Below are 15,956 nucleotides of genomic sequence, written 5' to 3'. Positions count from 1 at the left end.
CCTGCCCTTCAGAGCAACACCCAGATTCCCCCACAGCAAATCCTTCCCATCAGGAAGCTTCAACAAGCCTCTTATTCTTATCCATCAGAGGGCAAACAGAACGAAAACCCAATCACAGAAAACTAACCAAATTGATCACATGAATCACAGCCTTGTCTAATTCAATGAAACTATGAGCCATGCCATGTTAGGGCCCCCAAGATGGGTCATGGTGGAGAGTTCTGACAAACGTGGTCCACTGGAGAAGGGAATGGCAAACCACTTCAGTAGTCTTGCCTTGAGAACCCCATAGATAGTATGAAAAGACAAAAAGATAGGATATGGAAAGATGAATTCCCCAGGTCAGTAGGTGCCCAATATGCTACAGGAGAAGAGCAGAGAAATAGACCCAGAAAGAATGAAGAGGCTGAGCCAAAACAAAAACAGTGCACAGTTGTGGATGTGACTGGTGATGAAAGTAAAGTCTGATGTTGCTTTCATCCAATATTAAATATTAAAGATAAATATTGCATAGGAACCTGTAATGTTAGGTCCATGAATCAAGGCAAATTGGAAGTGGTAAAACAGGAAATGGCAAGAGTAAACATTGACATTTTAGGAATCAGTGAACAAAAATGGACTGGAATGGATGAATTTAATTCAGATGACAATTATATTTACTACTGTGGGAAAGAATCCCTTAGAAGAAATTGAGGTGCCCTCTTAGTCAACAAAAGAGGGGGAAATACAGTACTTGGGTGCAATTTCAAGAATGACGGAATGATCTCTGTTCATTTCCAAGGTAAAGCATTCAATATCACAGTAATCCAACTCTATGGCCCAACCATTAATGCTGAAGAATCTAAAATTGAATGGTTCTATGAAGACCTCCAAGACCTTCTAGTTCAGTTCAGTTCAGTTGCTCAGTCATGTCCAACTCTTCGCAACGCCCTGAACCGCAGCATGCCAGGTCTCCCTGTCCATCGCCAACTCCCGGAGTCCACCCAAACCCAAGTCCATTGAGTCGGTGATGCCATCCAACCATCTCATCCTCTGTCGTCCCCTTCTCCTCCTGCCTTCAATCTTTCCTACCATCAGGGTCCTTCCAAGTGAGTCAGCTCTTCACATCAGGTGGCCAAAGTATTGGAGTTTCAGCTTAACATCAGTCCTTCCAATGAATATTCAGGACTGATTTCCTTTAGGATGGTCTGGTTGGATCTCCTTGCAGACCAAGAGACTTTCAAGAGTCTTCTCCAATACCACAGTTCAAAAGCATCAATTCTTCTGTACTCAGCTTTCTTTACGGTCCAACTCTCAACAACCATACATGACCACTGGAAAAGCAATAGCCTTGACTAGACGGACCTTTGTTGACAAAGTAATGTCTCTGCTTTTCAATATGCTGTCTAGGTTGGTCATAACTTTCCTTCCAAGGAGTAAGAGTCTTTTAATTTCATGGCTGTGATCACCATCTGCAGTCATTTTGGAGCCCAGAAAAACAAAGACATTCACTGTTTCCACTGTTTCCCCATCTATTTGCCATGAAGTGACAGGAGCAGATGCCATGATCTTCAGTTTCTGAATTGGCTTTAAGCCAACTTTTTCACTCTCCTCTCTCACTTTCATCAAGAGACTCTTCAGTTCTTCTTCACTTTCTGCCATAGGGTGTGTCATCTGCATATCTGAGGTTATTGATGTTTCTCCCGGCAATCTTGATTCCAGCTTGTGCTTCCTCCAGTCCTGCATTTCTCATGATGTACTCTGCATATAAGTTAAATAAGCAAGGTGACAATATACAGCCTTGACATACTCCTTTCCCAATTTGGAACCAGTCTGTTATTCCATGTCGAGTTCTAACTCTTGCTTCCACACTGGCATATAGGTTTCTCAAGAGGCAGGTCAGGTGGTCTGGTATTCTCATCTCTCTCAGAATTTTCCACAGTTTATTGTGATCCACACAGTCAAAGGCTTTGGCATAGTCAATAAAGCAGAAATAGATGTTTTTCTGGAACTCTCTTGCTTTTTCGATGATCCACTGGATGTTGGCAATTTGATGTCTGGTTCCTCTGCTTTTCCTAAAACCAGCTTGAACATCTGGAAGTTCACGGTTCACGTATTGCTGAAGCCTGGATTAGAGAATTTTAAGCATTACTTTACTAGTGAGTAAGATGAGTGCAACTGCGTGGTAGTTTGAGCATTCTTTGCAATTGCCTTTCTTCGGAATTAGAATGAAAACTGACTTTTCCAGTCCTGTGGCCACTGCTGAGTTTTCCAAATTTGCTGACATATTGAGTGCAGCACTTTCACAGCATCATCTTTCAGGATTTGAAATAGCTCAACTGGAATTCGATCACCTCCACTAGCTTTGTTTGTAGTAAAGATTCTGAAGGCCCACTTGACTTCACATTCCAAGATGTCTGGCTCTAGGTGAGTGATCACATCATCGTGATTATCTGGGTCATGAAGATCTCTTTTGTACAGCTCTTCTGTGTATTCTTGCCACCTCTTCTTAATATCTTCTGCTTCTGTTAGGTCTCTGCCATTTCTGTCCTTTATTGAGCCCATCTTTGCATGAAATGTACCCTTGGTATCTCAAATTTTTTTGAAGACCCTCTAGAACTGATGCCAAATAAAGATGTCCTTTTCATCATAGATTCACGTACTATTGAAGCCTGGTCCGGAGAATTTTGAGCATTACTTTGCTAGCATGTGAGATGACTGCAATTGTGCAGTTGTTTGAACATTCTTTGTCATTGCCCTTCTTTGAGACCGGAATGAACTTCCAGATGTTCAAGCTGGATTTAGAAAAGGCAGAGGAACCATAGATCAAATTGCCAACATCCATTGGATCATAAAAAGCAAGAGAATTCCAGAAAAACATCTATTTCTGTTTTACTGATTATGCCAAAGCCTTTGACTGTGTAGATCACAATAAACTGTGGAAAACTTTTCAAGAGATGGAAATACCAGACCACCTTAACTGCCTCCTGAGATCTGTATGTAGTTCAAGATGCAACTGTTAGAACCAAACATGGAACAATGGACTGGTTTCAAATTGGGAAAGGAGTACATCAAGGCTGTATATTGTCACCCTGCATATTTAACTTATATGTAGAGTACATCATGTGAAATGTCAGGCTGGATGAAGCACAAGGTTGAATCAAGATTACTAGGAGAAATATCAATAACCTCAGATATGCAGATGGCATCAATCTCATGGCAGAAAGTTAAGAGGAACTAAAGAGCATCTTGATGAAAGTGAAAGGGGTGAGTGAAAAAGCTGGCTTAAAACTCAACATTCAAAAACATAAGATCATGCCACCAGTCCCATCACTTCATGGCAAATAGATGCAGAAACAATGGAAAGAGTGACACACTTTATTTTCTTGGGTTCCAAAATCACTGCAGATGCTGACTGCAGTCTGAAATTAAAAGACACTTGCTCCTTGGAAGAAAAGCTATGACCAAATTAGACAGGCTATTAAAAAGCAGAGACATTACTATGCTGACAAATATCTGTCTAGTCAAAACTATGGTTTTTACGGTAGTTATGTGTGGATGTGAGAGTTGGACTATAAAGAAAGCTGAGTGCCAAAGAATTGATGCTTTTGAACTGTGGTGTTAGAGAAGACTCTTGAGAGTCCCTTGGACGGCAAGGAGATCCAAGCAGTCCATCCTAAAGGAAATCAGTCCTGAATATTCATTGTAAGGACTGATGTTGAAGCTGAAATTCCAATACTTTGGCCACCTGATGTGAAGAACTGACTCATTTGAAAAGACCTTTATGTTGGGAAAGATTGAAGGCAGGAAGAGAAGCAGACTACAGAGGATGGAATGGTTGGATGGCATAACCAACTCAATGGACAGAAGTTTGAGTAAGCTCCGTGAGTTGGTGATAGACAGGGAAGCCTGGCATGGTGCAGTCCATAAGGTCACAAAGAGTCGGACATGACTGTGCGACTGAACTGAACTAAAGTTTCATCATAGGGGACTGGAATGCAAAAGTAGGAAGTCAAGAGATACCTGGAGTAACAGTCATGTTGACCTTGGAGTACAAAATGAAGTAAGGCAAAGGCTAACAGCGTTTTGCCAAGAGAAATCACTGGCCATAGCAAACACCCTCTTCTAACAACACAAGAGAAGACTTTACACATGGACATCACCAGATGGTCAATACCAAATTCAGATTGATTATATTCTTTGCAGCCTTTGATGGAGAAGCTCTATATGTCAGCTACCACAGGACTTGGAGCTGACTTTGCCTCAGATCATGAACTCCATATTACAAAATTCAGACTTAAATTGAAGAAAATAGCGAAAATCATTAGACTCTTCAGGTATAACCTAAATCAAATCACTCATGATTATACAGTAAAAGTGACAAATAGATTCAAGGGATTAGATCTGATAGAGTACCTGAAGAACTATGGACAGAGTTTCATAACATTGTACAGCAGGTGGTGATCAAAAGCATTCACAATAAAAAAGAAATGCAAAAAGGCAAAATAGTTTTCTGAGGAGACTCTACAAATAGCTGAGAATAAAAGAGAAGTGAAAGACAAATTAGAAAAGGAAAGATATATCCATCTGAATACAGAGTTCCAAAGAATAGCAAGGAGAGATTAGAAAGCCTTCTTAAGTCATCAGTGCAAAGATATGGGGCAAAACAATAGAATGGGAAAGACTAGAGAGCCCTTCAAGAAAATTAGAGATACCAAGGGAATACTTTAGGCAATGATGGCAAAATAATGGACAGAAGCAGTGTCTACCTAACAAAAGCATAAGATATTAAGAAGAGGTGGCAAGAATACACAGAAGAACTATACCAAAAAAGATCTTCATGAGTGAAGTAACTACAATGCTCTGATCACTCACCTAGAGACAGATATTCTGCAGTGAGAAGTCAAGTGGGTCTTTGAAGTATCACTGCAAACAAAGCTAGTGGAGATGATGCAATTCCAGCTGAGCTATTTCAAATCCTAAAAGATGATGCCGTGAAAGTGCTACATGCAATATGCCAGCAAATTTGGAAAACTCAGCAGTGACCACAGGACTCTAAAATGTCAGTTTTCATTCCAGTCACAAAGAAAGGCAACGCCAGAGAATATTCAAACTACTGCAAAATTGCACTCATCTCACATACTAGCAAAGTAATACTCAAAATTGTCCAAGCTAGACTTCAATAGTATGTGAACCCTGAACTTCCAGATTTCAAGTTGTATTTAGAAAAGGCAGAGGAACCAGAGATCAAATTGCCAATATTCATTGGATCATAGTAAAAGCAAGAGAATTACAGAAAAAACATCTACTTCTGCTTCATTGACTACACTAAAGCCTTTGACTGTGTGGATCACAACAAAATGCGGAAAATTCTGGAAGAGATGGGAATACCAGATCACCTTATCTGCCTCTTGAGAAACCTATATGCAAGTCAAAAAGCCACAATGAGAACTGGAAGTGTAACAATTTACTGGTTCCAAATTGGAAAAGGAGTATATCAAGGCTGTATAATGTCACCCTGCTTATTTAATTTATATGCAGAGTACATCATGAGAAATGCTGGGCTGGATGAAGCACAAGCTGGAATCAAGATTGCCGGGAGAAATATCAATAACCTCAGATATACAGATGACATCACCCTTATTGCAGAAAGCAAAGAGGAACTAAAGAGCCTCTTGATGAAAGTGAAAGAGTAGAGTGAAAAAGCTGGCTTAAACCTCAACATTCAAAAACAAAGATCTTGGCATATGGTCCCATCACTTCATGACAAAAAGACAGGAAAACTGTAGAAACAGTGAGAGATATTTTTTTCTTGGGTTACAAAATCACTGCAGTTGGTGAATGCAGCCATGACATTAAAAGACGCTTGCTCCTTGGAAGAAAAGTTATGACCAACCTAGACAGCATATTAAAAAGCAGATACATTACTTTGCCAGTGACTGTCCAAATAGTCAAATCTATGGCTTTTCCAATAGTCATGTATGGATGTGAGAGTTAGACCATAAAGAAGGCTGAGCATAGAATTGATGCTTTTTTGTGGTGTTGGGGAAGACTCTTGAGAGTCCCGTGGGCCGCAAGGAGATCAAACCAGTCCATCCTAAAGGAAATCAATCCTGAATATTTATTGGAAGGACTGATGCTGAAGCTGAAGATCCCATACTTTAGGTATCTGATGAAAAGGGCTGACTCATTAGAAAAGACCCTGATACTGGGAAAGATTGAAGGCAGGAGGAAAAGTGGACGACAGAAGATGAGATGGTTGAATGGCATCACCAACTCAGTGAACATGAGTTTGAGCAATATCCCAGAATTGGTGATGGACAGCGAAGCCTTGTGCAGTGCAGTCCACGGGATTGCAAAGAGTCAGACACAACCTTGCGAATGAACTGAAATAAAGAACATTTTAAGCATATAACAACAATGATATACATGTTTATCTCTATTTTTGTAAGTCAAATGTTTCTCCACCAAATTGGACCATTTATGTGTTTAAATTTGAAGTATATAAATAAACCTGACATTAAATAAAGTGTAAGTTTTCGTATGCAATTCTATCCACATTTGTATATTTTTGTAATATGAGACTTCTCTGTGGGTAGTTTTTTCATGGTCACCATGATTGGTTGAAAGATACCAATAGATACTAATAAATAGCACAAGAACTTTTAACCTAAGTGAAGTAGACAAGCATTTAACACTCTGAAAATTGACTATGGAGTTGCATTTTCTGTGTTAGGAAGTAAAACATGCTTGGCTTTTAAGTCCCAATAGAACACTACAAGACACATCTGGATTTGATGAAGTCCCCTTCAGATCTTACTGCAGACATGAGATTAAAAGATACTTATTCCTTGGAAGAAAAGCTATGACAAACCTAGAGAGCACATTGAAAAACAGAGACATCACTCTGCTGACAAAGATCTATATAATCAAAGGTATGTTTTTTCTATTAATTATGTATGAATGTGAGAGTTGGACCATAAAGAAAGCTGAGCACTGAAGAACTGATGCTTTCGAACTGTGGTGCTAGAGAAGACTGTTGAGAGTCCCTTGGACAGTAAGGAGGTCAAACTATTCAAGCCTAAAGAAAATCAACCGTGAATATCCGTTGGAAGGACTGACACAGAAGCTGAAGCTCCAATGCTTTGTCCACCTGATGCAAGAGCTGACTCATTGGAAAAGACCCTGATGTTAAGAAAGATTGACAGCAAAAGGAGAAGAGGGCAGCAGTGGATGAGATGGTTAGATAGCATCACTGACTCATTGGACATGAATTTGAGGAAACTCTCAGGGATACTTCAAATGATAGTAAAGTAATGCTCAGAATTCTCCAACCCAGGCTTCAGCAATATGTGAACTGTGAACTTTCAGATGTTCAAGCTGCTTTCAGAAAAGGCAGAGGAAGCAGAGATCAAATTGCCAATATCTGCTGTATCATCGAAAAAGCAAGAGAGTTCCAGAAAAACATCTATTTCTGCTTTATTGACTATGCCAAAGCCTTTGACTGTGTGGATCACAATGAACTGTGGAAAATTCTGAAAGAGATGGGAATACCAGACCATCTGACCTGTCTCTTGAGAAACCTGTATGCAGGTCAGGAAGCAACAGTTAGAACTGGACATGGAACAACAGACTGGTTCCAAATAGGAAAAGGAGTACGTCAAGGCTGTATATTGTCACCTTGCTTATTTAACTTATAAGCAGAGTACATCATGAGAAACGCAGGGTTGGAAGAAGCACAAGCTGGAATCAAAACTGCCAAGAGAAATATCAATAACCTCAGATATGCAGATGACACCACCCTTATGGCAGAAAGTGAAGAAGAAATAAAGAGCCTCTTGATGAAAGTGAAAGAAGAGAGTGAAAATGTTGGCTTAAAGCTCAACGTTCAGAAAACGAAGATCATGGCATCCAGTCCCATCACTTCATGGCAAATAGATGGGGAAACAGTGGAAACAGTGTCAGACTTTATTTTTGGGAGGCTCCAAAATCACTGCTGATGGTGATTGCAGCCATGAAATTAAAAGACGCTTACTCCTTGGAAGGAAGGTTATGGTCAACCTAGATAGCATATTTAAAAGCAGAGACATTACTTTGCCAACAAAAGTCCATCTAGTCAAGGCTATGGTTTTTCCAGTGGTCATGTATGGATGTGAGAGTTGGAAGGTGAAGAAAGGTGAGCACCGAAGAATTGATGCTTTTGAACTGTGGTGTTGGAGAAGACTCTTGAGAGTCCCTTGGACTTCAAGGAGATCCAATCAATCCATCCTAAAGGAGATCAGTCCTGGGTGTTCATTGGAAGGACTGATGTTGAAGCTGAAACTCCAATACTTTGGCCACCTGATGCGAAGGGTTGACTCATTGGAAAAGACCCTAATGCTGGGTAGGATTGGGGGCAGGAGGAGAAGGGGACGACAGAGGATGAGATGGTTGGATGGCATCACTGACTCGACGGACATGGGTTTGGGTAAACTCCGGGAGTTGGTGATGGACAGGGAGGCCTGGCGTGCTGCGGTTCATGGGGTCGCAATGAGTCAGACACGACTGAGCGACTGAACTGAACTGAACTGAGGGACACTGGGGCTTCCCAAGTGGCACTAGTGGTAAAGAGCCCGATTGCCAATGCAGGAGATGTAAGAGACACGGATTCAATCCCTGGGTTGGGAAGATCCCCTGGAGAAGGGCATGGCAACTCACTCCAGTATTCTTGCCTGGAGAATCCCATGCACAGAGGAACCTGGTGGTCTACAGTCCATAGGGTCACAAAGAGTCAGACACGATTGAAGCAAGTTAGCATGCACGCATGCTGGGAGATAGCGGAGGACAGAGAAGCCTGGAGTGCTGCAGTCCGTGGGGTCTCAAAGTGTTAGACAGGATTTAGCAACAGAACCACATCTTTTTATTCTTCTGACCCCTCCCTTTGCCTTTCCTTCTAGGCATTCAATTTGTTTCATTGTTTCTTTTTCCTTGTGTTTCTGTCAGCCATTTTAGTTTGGAGGTTTTCTAGGATTTTTTTTTTCTCAGTTTCCTCTTTTTTTAATTTTTTATGTTTCTGTTTTATATTTATTTTTTGTGGTTGCATGTCTGAAATATTTCATGATAAAATAGTCCTTTTTCTGCTGATAGCATCTTATCTTCATTTGTCTAGACAGAGTCTGACCTTTTCCTCTTCCCCTTTTATGTTTGCATTATCTCAAATTATCCCTTTTTATGTGGTGAGTTTATTACCAAATCAAATTAGCTGTAGTTAGTTTTACTAATTTTTCCTTTTAATCTTTATCCTATAATTAAGTGTTTAACAACTTATTCTGATATAGAGTTTCAATTTTCTGGTTCTATTATCTTATTCAAAGTTTTGTGTACTTTGGCCTTTTTTTTCAGGCAGAAAACTCCTTTCAACATTTCTTGTAAGGTAGGTCGTGCCAATTAACTCCCTCAGCTTTGTTTATTTCCTTGGGAAAGCCTTTATTTCTCTTTCATATCTCAATGATAACTTTGTTGGGTAGAGGAATTTTAGCTGACAATTTTTTATCTTTCAGTATTTTGCATATATCATTTCCACTCTCTCCTGACCTGTAGAGATACTGCAGACAATTCTGCTGATAGACATATGGGGCCTTCTTTTGTAGGCTATCATCCTTTTTTCCTGCCTGCCTTTACAATTCTTTGTTATTGACTTTGCCAGTTTTAATATGATGTGTCCTGGAGAAGGTCTTTTTGAGCCAAGGTAAGTACATGTTCTCTTAGCCTCATGGACTTGTAAATCCAGTCCCTTCCCCAGGTTTGGGAAATTCTCAGATATTGTCTTTAAACAAAATCTCCACTTTCTTCTCCATCTCTTCTCCTGGGATACCCATTATTCTAATACTGCCTTTCTTAATAAAGTCAGATAATTGTCATAGAAGTTCTTTATTTTTTAAAGATCTTAATTCCTTCTCCTTTCTACCTGTATCATTTCTAGATTTCTATCTTTGTGTTCACCATTTATCTCTTTCAAATGTTCTGCTCTACTTCCATTGCTTTCTAACGTGTTCTTCCTCTCATTTACTGAATTCTTCAGCTTCAGCTTTGTTTGGTTCTTTTTTAAAGTTTCAATTTCTTTGGTAAAGGGTTCTTTCTGTTAATTTAATTCCTAAGGTCAGTGATTGCTTTTCTGAGGTTTTTTTTTCTTTTTTTTTTTGTAGCTCAACAAATTTCTTCATAACAACTGTTTTAAATTTTGTATCATAGTATTTTGACACTTTAAACTTGATTCCTGAATAATTGTCATTTTTGTGTGCATGTGATACTGTTACCATTATTCTTTATAGTGCTTGATGAGATTTTTTTTCTGCCAACATATTTTAAGTAGTGAATACCTTTCTTTTTCAAATAAAACTTGCTTTTCCTACTTGATTCTAAAGATGCAACAGGTTAGTAATTAGAAATCTGTATTCGGTTTTCCAATAGATGGAGATATAGCACAAGCTTTTGGTTTTACCTACCTGACCTGCCTCTGATTGTATTTGAGATTCATCACTTTCTGTCTCCTTCACACCTTCTGTCAGAGTTGTCACAATATACCCTCATTGCCCCACTTGTGTTTTCAGGAACTCTCGTGCCTTGCTCCTGTCAATGTTGTGGTGTCACCACCTGAGGATCCAGGATGGCAGGTGTCTCTGCCATGTCCAGGGTCCTTTGGGTTACAGAATCTGCCACAGCAGGGGAAAGGAGGAGTGGGGAGGTTGCGGGGGCCACAAGTATCTATGGCTTGAACATGGCTATCTGGTTTGCTGTTGCTGTTGCTGGAGGGGGTATGGGAGGAGTTGAGGGTGCCTCTGCAGCTAGATGGACTGGGTTGCAGACACCAGTGACTTTGCTGTCTGTTTCCTGTGCGACCACACGTAACACTGAGGCTAGGAAGTCAGTATCCTGAGTGCTGCCTCATCTATAAAGATACTGAATTCTCTAGGGCTGTGGGCTCAGCACTGTACCAGGGGCCTGGGATCACAGGCACTACCTTTGCTATTCTCCTACTTCTGCCTTCTTTTTGTATTGCAGGCCAACCCCCCTCTTCCATTTAGATGTACAGATATGTGGAATTCTCTGGCATCCTGGTATGTTGGACAGAGGTACCTTTGTTGAGTTATGGATGTTTTACAGGTTGTGGATTGAAGGGGAGAGACAAAGGGCACATCTCATGTCTCCATGATGCTAATTTCACTTAATGTGCTCTGAGTGAATATCAAGTATTTTGCTTTCTGATTGTATAGACAGAATGTTTATTTTTCCCCCTATTTTCTTTCAAAGAAGATAACTTGAAATCTACCAATCTAAAACAAACCCCAGGGACTTGTACAAAGGAAAATGAACTATCGTGTTTATCTATTGAAAACATTCATTACCTGGAGATAGCTAGGAATTTATTGTATTGAGGAAATTTAAAACTTTCGAATTTTCTACTCTTGATCATATGTTACCCTATAACCTCATCATTGGACAGAGTAGGATCATGAAAGAACATGTGAGATGAGCGTATAGAGGGATTTTGCTGTTCAGTTATTCAGTAATGTCTGACTCTTTGCGGCCCCATGGACTGCAGCACGCCAGGCTTCCTTGTCCTTCACCATCTCCTGGAGCATGCTCAAACTCATGTCAGTTGAGTCGGTGATGCCATCCAACCATCTCATCCTCTGTCGTCCCCTTCGCCTCCTGCCTTCCATCTTTCCCAGCATCAGGGTCTTTTCTAATGAGTCAGCTCTTCGCATTAGGAGGCCAAAGTATTGGAGCATCAGCTTCAGCTTCAACATCAGTACTTCCAATGAATATTCAGGATTGATTTCCTTTAGGATTGATGGGTTTGTTCCCCTTGCAGTCCAAGGGACTCTCAAGAGTCTTCTCCAACATCACAGTTCAAAAGCATCAGTTCTTCAGTGTTCAAGCTTCTTTATGTTCCAACTCTCATATCCATACATGACTACTGGAAAAACTGCAGCTCTGACTATATGGACCTTTGTTGGCAAAGCAATGTCGCTGCTTTTTAATATGCTGTCTAGGTTGGTCATAGCTTTTCTTCCAAAGAGCAAGTGTTTTTTAATTTCATAGCTGCAGTCACCATCTGCAGTGATTTTGGAGCCCAAGAAAATAAAGTCTCTCACTGTTTCCAATTCTATTTGCCATGAAGTGATGGGACCAAATGCCATGATCTTAGCTTTTGATTGTTGACTTTTAAGCCGGCTTTTTCACTCTCCTCTTTCATCTTCATCAAGAGACTTTTTAGTTCCTCTTCACTTTGTGCCATAAGGGTGGTATCATCTGCATATCTGAGGTTATTAATATTTCTCCCTGCAACCTTGATTCCAACTTGTGCTTTATCCAACCCAGCATTCTGTATGATGTACTCTGCATAGAAGTTAAATAAACACGGTGACAATAGACATCATTGACATACTTCTTTCACAGTTTTGAACCAGTCTGTTGTTCCAGGTCTGGTTATAACTGTTGTTTCTTGACCTGCATACATTTTTTTCAGGAGGCAGGTAAGGTGTTCTGCTAATCACATAGCAGAGTTACTTGATCATTGACTGAGTTGGTTAGATTGGGTTAGGATATGTTGCTTAACAAACAGCCCACAAATCTCTGTGTCTTAAAGCAGCAAAAATTTATTTCTCTGGGGAGTATGCTTTAAATTTGGGTAATTATCCAGGATAGCTGACCTGTATATGATAGCTCAGCTTTGTAACTCCATATCAAACTATGCTTTCACAGCCACTGTGACAGGGCAAAAGAGAGGTGGAGAATTGTGTACCAACTTATAATAACTTCGAAGTAATAACTTTTGTTCTGCTCCTGTATCTTGGCCAAAGCAAACCACATGGCCACTTCTAAACTGGAAAGGTAAGTACAATACTAATGCATGCCCAGAAAGAGAAAAACTAGAAATAATGGGGGACAATACTAGTGTCTGTAGTGCTGGTCTTCAGCACCCTAGCTATCAGTAAGATCTTCAGACTAAATCAGAGCTCAATAAAGCAAAGAGAATAAATAGGACTAAGCATTATGTAGCAACTCATATTCCATTTTGAAGACCAAAATGCCACCTAGGAATTAAAAGTCCTTCTAGGAAGACTTGGTTCTCTGTGTCTATAGCATATTGCTAAAATAATACTTAACCATATTTTCCTAATCTATTACTTCCCTCTATATGACTATTGAGAGAGAAAATATCTTTTGAAGTTTAGTGCATAAGATAATAGCTGATGTATAGAAGCTAATAAAATAATGAAAGGCAGGCAGAAATGAGTTGGAGGAAAAGAGAAAGGAAGACAGGAAGAAAGAAAATAAGAATGGAAGAATTTGCCCTATTCTGCAATGATAAAATTTTCATTGGCATGCTACCATGTCTCTGGATATCCACCACACTGCAATATTTTTATTGGCCTTGGAAACACAACATATGGGATCTCAGTTCCCTACCTAGGGATAGAACCTGTGCCCCCTGCAGTGAAAGCACAGAGTCTTAACCACTGGACCATGAGAGAAGTCCCCACATTACAATGTTCAAAGCCCTCCAAAGTACTGTTAGAGTATATGACAGAGACTGTTGATTGGGTACCAATATCTTTTCTCTTCTTCTTTATATAGTAACCGACATTTTAATGTTAAAAGAGCTTATGCTAAAGGCTTTATTTCTTAGTCTCTCTTGCAGCTCAGTGTGGTTCAGTAATTAAAGTCTTGTTAATGAGAAGGGAGAGGAAATGATATAAGCACCTTCTTGGTCATACTTTTTAAATGAAATTTGGTACCCTCCACTGTCCCTCTCTCCTTCCTGCTGATATTACTAGAAGAGCCATTTAAACTACAAAGTGGAAGTTGCATGTTAAGGATGGTGGACAAGAGAAAGAACCTAGATCCCCAAAACTTCAGCTACAAAACCAGCCACACACTGCTTAAGCATGGACAGTTACTGAGTGAGAAATTCAATTCTATGTTATACACAGCTGCTATTTAGCCTTTACCTTAGCAGTCAACTAATCCTGCATCTGTACCAATAGAATTTAACATGTTTAAAACACACACACACACATGCACGCACACAATCATTTTTTATTCTATTGCTAAGGCATTAACAATGCAATAGTGATACACCACACATAGGCAAGTTTAAGTGAGGCTGCTAAAATATAGATAAATATTTCAGAGAGTACAGTTGAACAGAGAAATCAGCATTTATTTCATCTTTAGAACCACAGAAACTATACAGAAGGGTTTGTTAATTAAACCAGAGCTTCAGAGATAAGCATTTTAAAACTTTTGTGAAACACATTTAAAATTGGAGTTATCTGATTGTAAGTATTCAAAATTAATTCCAAATGCAAATTAATATAATTCTGTGATTTTCTTTTTCTTTCTTTCTTTCTTTTTTTTTTTTTTATCAACCTCTCTGTGAAACTTAATCAGTCCCATGGGAGCATTTCAATCACTGACTTGGCCACATAGACCTTTAAGAGGTATTGTATTGTTCAAACTTTTGCCCTTTCAGTAGCAGCTGTATGGTTTCATTGAGAGCATCGCCACATTAATAGTCCCACGTGTGTCAAAATTTGCATGAAATAAGCAGTCATCAGTGATTATGATTTGCCAGGAAAAGATTTTTAAACCCTTCTCAAAGCCAATGACAGATGTATGCTTCCTGATTTTAGAATCTAATTTACTCAAGTGCTGGACAGCAACATATGGAAAACACTGTATAACTTAAAAACCAGCTCACCTAGGCATACAAAAGAGAAGGCTTACTAAGAGAATAAATGCAAAAAAAAAAAAAATCCAACATTCTTATTCAACAAGTGAAAATGATAAACCTCTGTGTATACATAAATATATCTCACCTAAATATTTGAGTACTTTATTCAATAAATAGAAAGTCCCAGAGGGCAGCCTATAAAACCTAAATCATAAAATATACCTGCCTTGTAACAACATCACCTACAAAATATTCCACATTTATCATAAGCAACCTGTCCAAACAGTATTCATTTTCTGATAAATATGAGTTCATGGAGATAAATGAATTTGAAAGGCCAAGACCTAAATCTGTTATTTTTCTTCAGCAGGATTGAGGATGTCTTTGGGGACTGCTAAGCAGTGGTTGTTTTCATGGTTAAAAACATCCAAGTAATACTTTCAGATTATGTGTCAGGAGTTAAAGCAGTATAATCAGATAGTATATAAATTTCTTTTTTAACAGAGGGTGATGGTTAAATGAAAAGGAAAAATAGATCCACAAGTTTTAGAGTGGAATATTAGGGGGCTAGTTAACACAGTATATTTTTGGTGCTGATTTATCATGCTTTGAGATTGACAAAATCTTAATTTTTTTATTCCTCTACCACATCATCTGGAAAGTAAAAATAATATATAGAGAATGAATACTCCTTACTGCATTATTGAGAGGATTAGACAATAATAATAATTTTTAGATTCTTTCTATAAATGTAAAGATTTTTTAATACTTGAGAATAAAAAGGGATAACTTTTCTGGTACCTATTATAACTTATTGGCATGATTTTTACCTGGAAGCAAACTTCATAGCAAATTTAAATTAGGGGATATTTTAAATAAAGCCTCTTCAATAACCAACATGCTTTGACCCCAATCTTTCACTTGTCTAACATCCATCACTGAAAACTGCTCATATAAAACATATTCTGACACAGAAACCTGTGTTTACCTTGCAGATGGTCAAAGGCAACTGAAAGGTTTTATAGTAGCAAAATAGCTTCTTTCTTCTGTTTATATTAAACTGATGAGTGAGAGAGCATATCATGCACAGGGCTAAAGAAGGGTAGAACAAAACTTCAGCAGGATCTCAATCTGGTCTGTACCAACAAAGGCACTGAATTTTTTAGTCTTATTTCATAGCTATGGTGGAGAATGCAATGATTAACAGATATCAGTGTGGTAGTCAGAATAATAGCCTTCCAAAGATTTCTACATC

The 15,956-nt window shown here is 39.0% G+C and overlaps 1 long non-coding RNA gene across 1 annotated transcript in view; it reads left to right on the top strand.

Annotated features, from left to right (window-relative positions):
* LOC145542910 (uncharacterized) overlaps nt 1-12,344 on the top strand; it is a 178,604-nt gene extending 166,260 nt beyond the window's left edge. Inside the window, exon 5 of the long non-coding RNA XR_014080246.1 lies at nt 9,361-12,344. This is a non-coding gene — a long non-coding RNA (uncharacterized LOC145542910). The remainder of the gene's footprint in view (nt 1-9,360) is intronic.
* Nucleotides 12,345-15,956: the final 3,612 nt, after the last annotated feature.

Source organism: Giraffa tippelskirchi, chromosome 3 (assembly GCF_054371585.1).
Source record: "Giraffa tippelskirchi isolate mGirTip1 chromosome 3, T2T-mGirTip1v1.2.pri, whole genome shotgun sequence".
Taxonomy (NCBI): domain Eukaryota; kingdom Metazoa; phylum Chordata; class Mammalia; order Artiodactyla; family Giraffidae; genus Giraffa; species Giraffa tippelskirchi.
The sequence above is the reverse complement of the archived record's forward strand: the minus strand, read 5'-3'. Positions and strand labels throughout refer to the sequence as shown.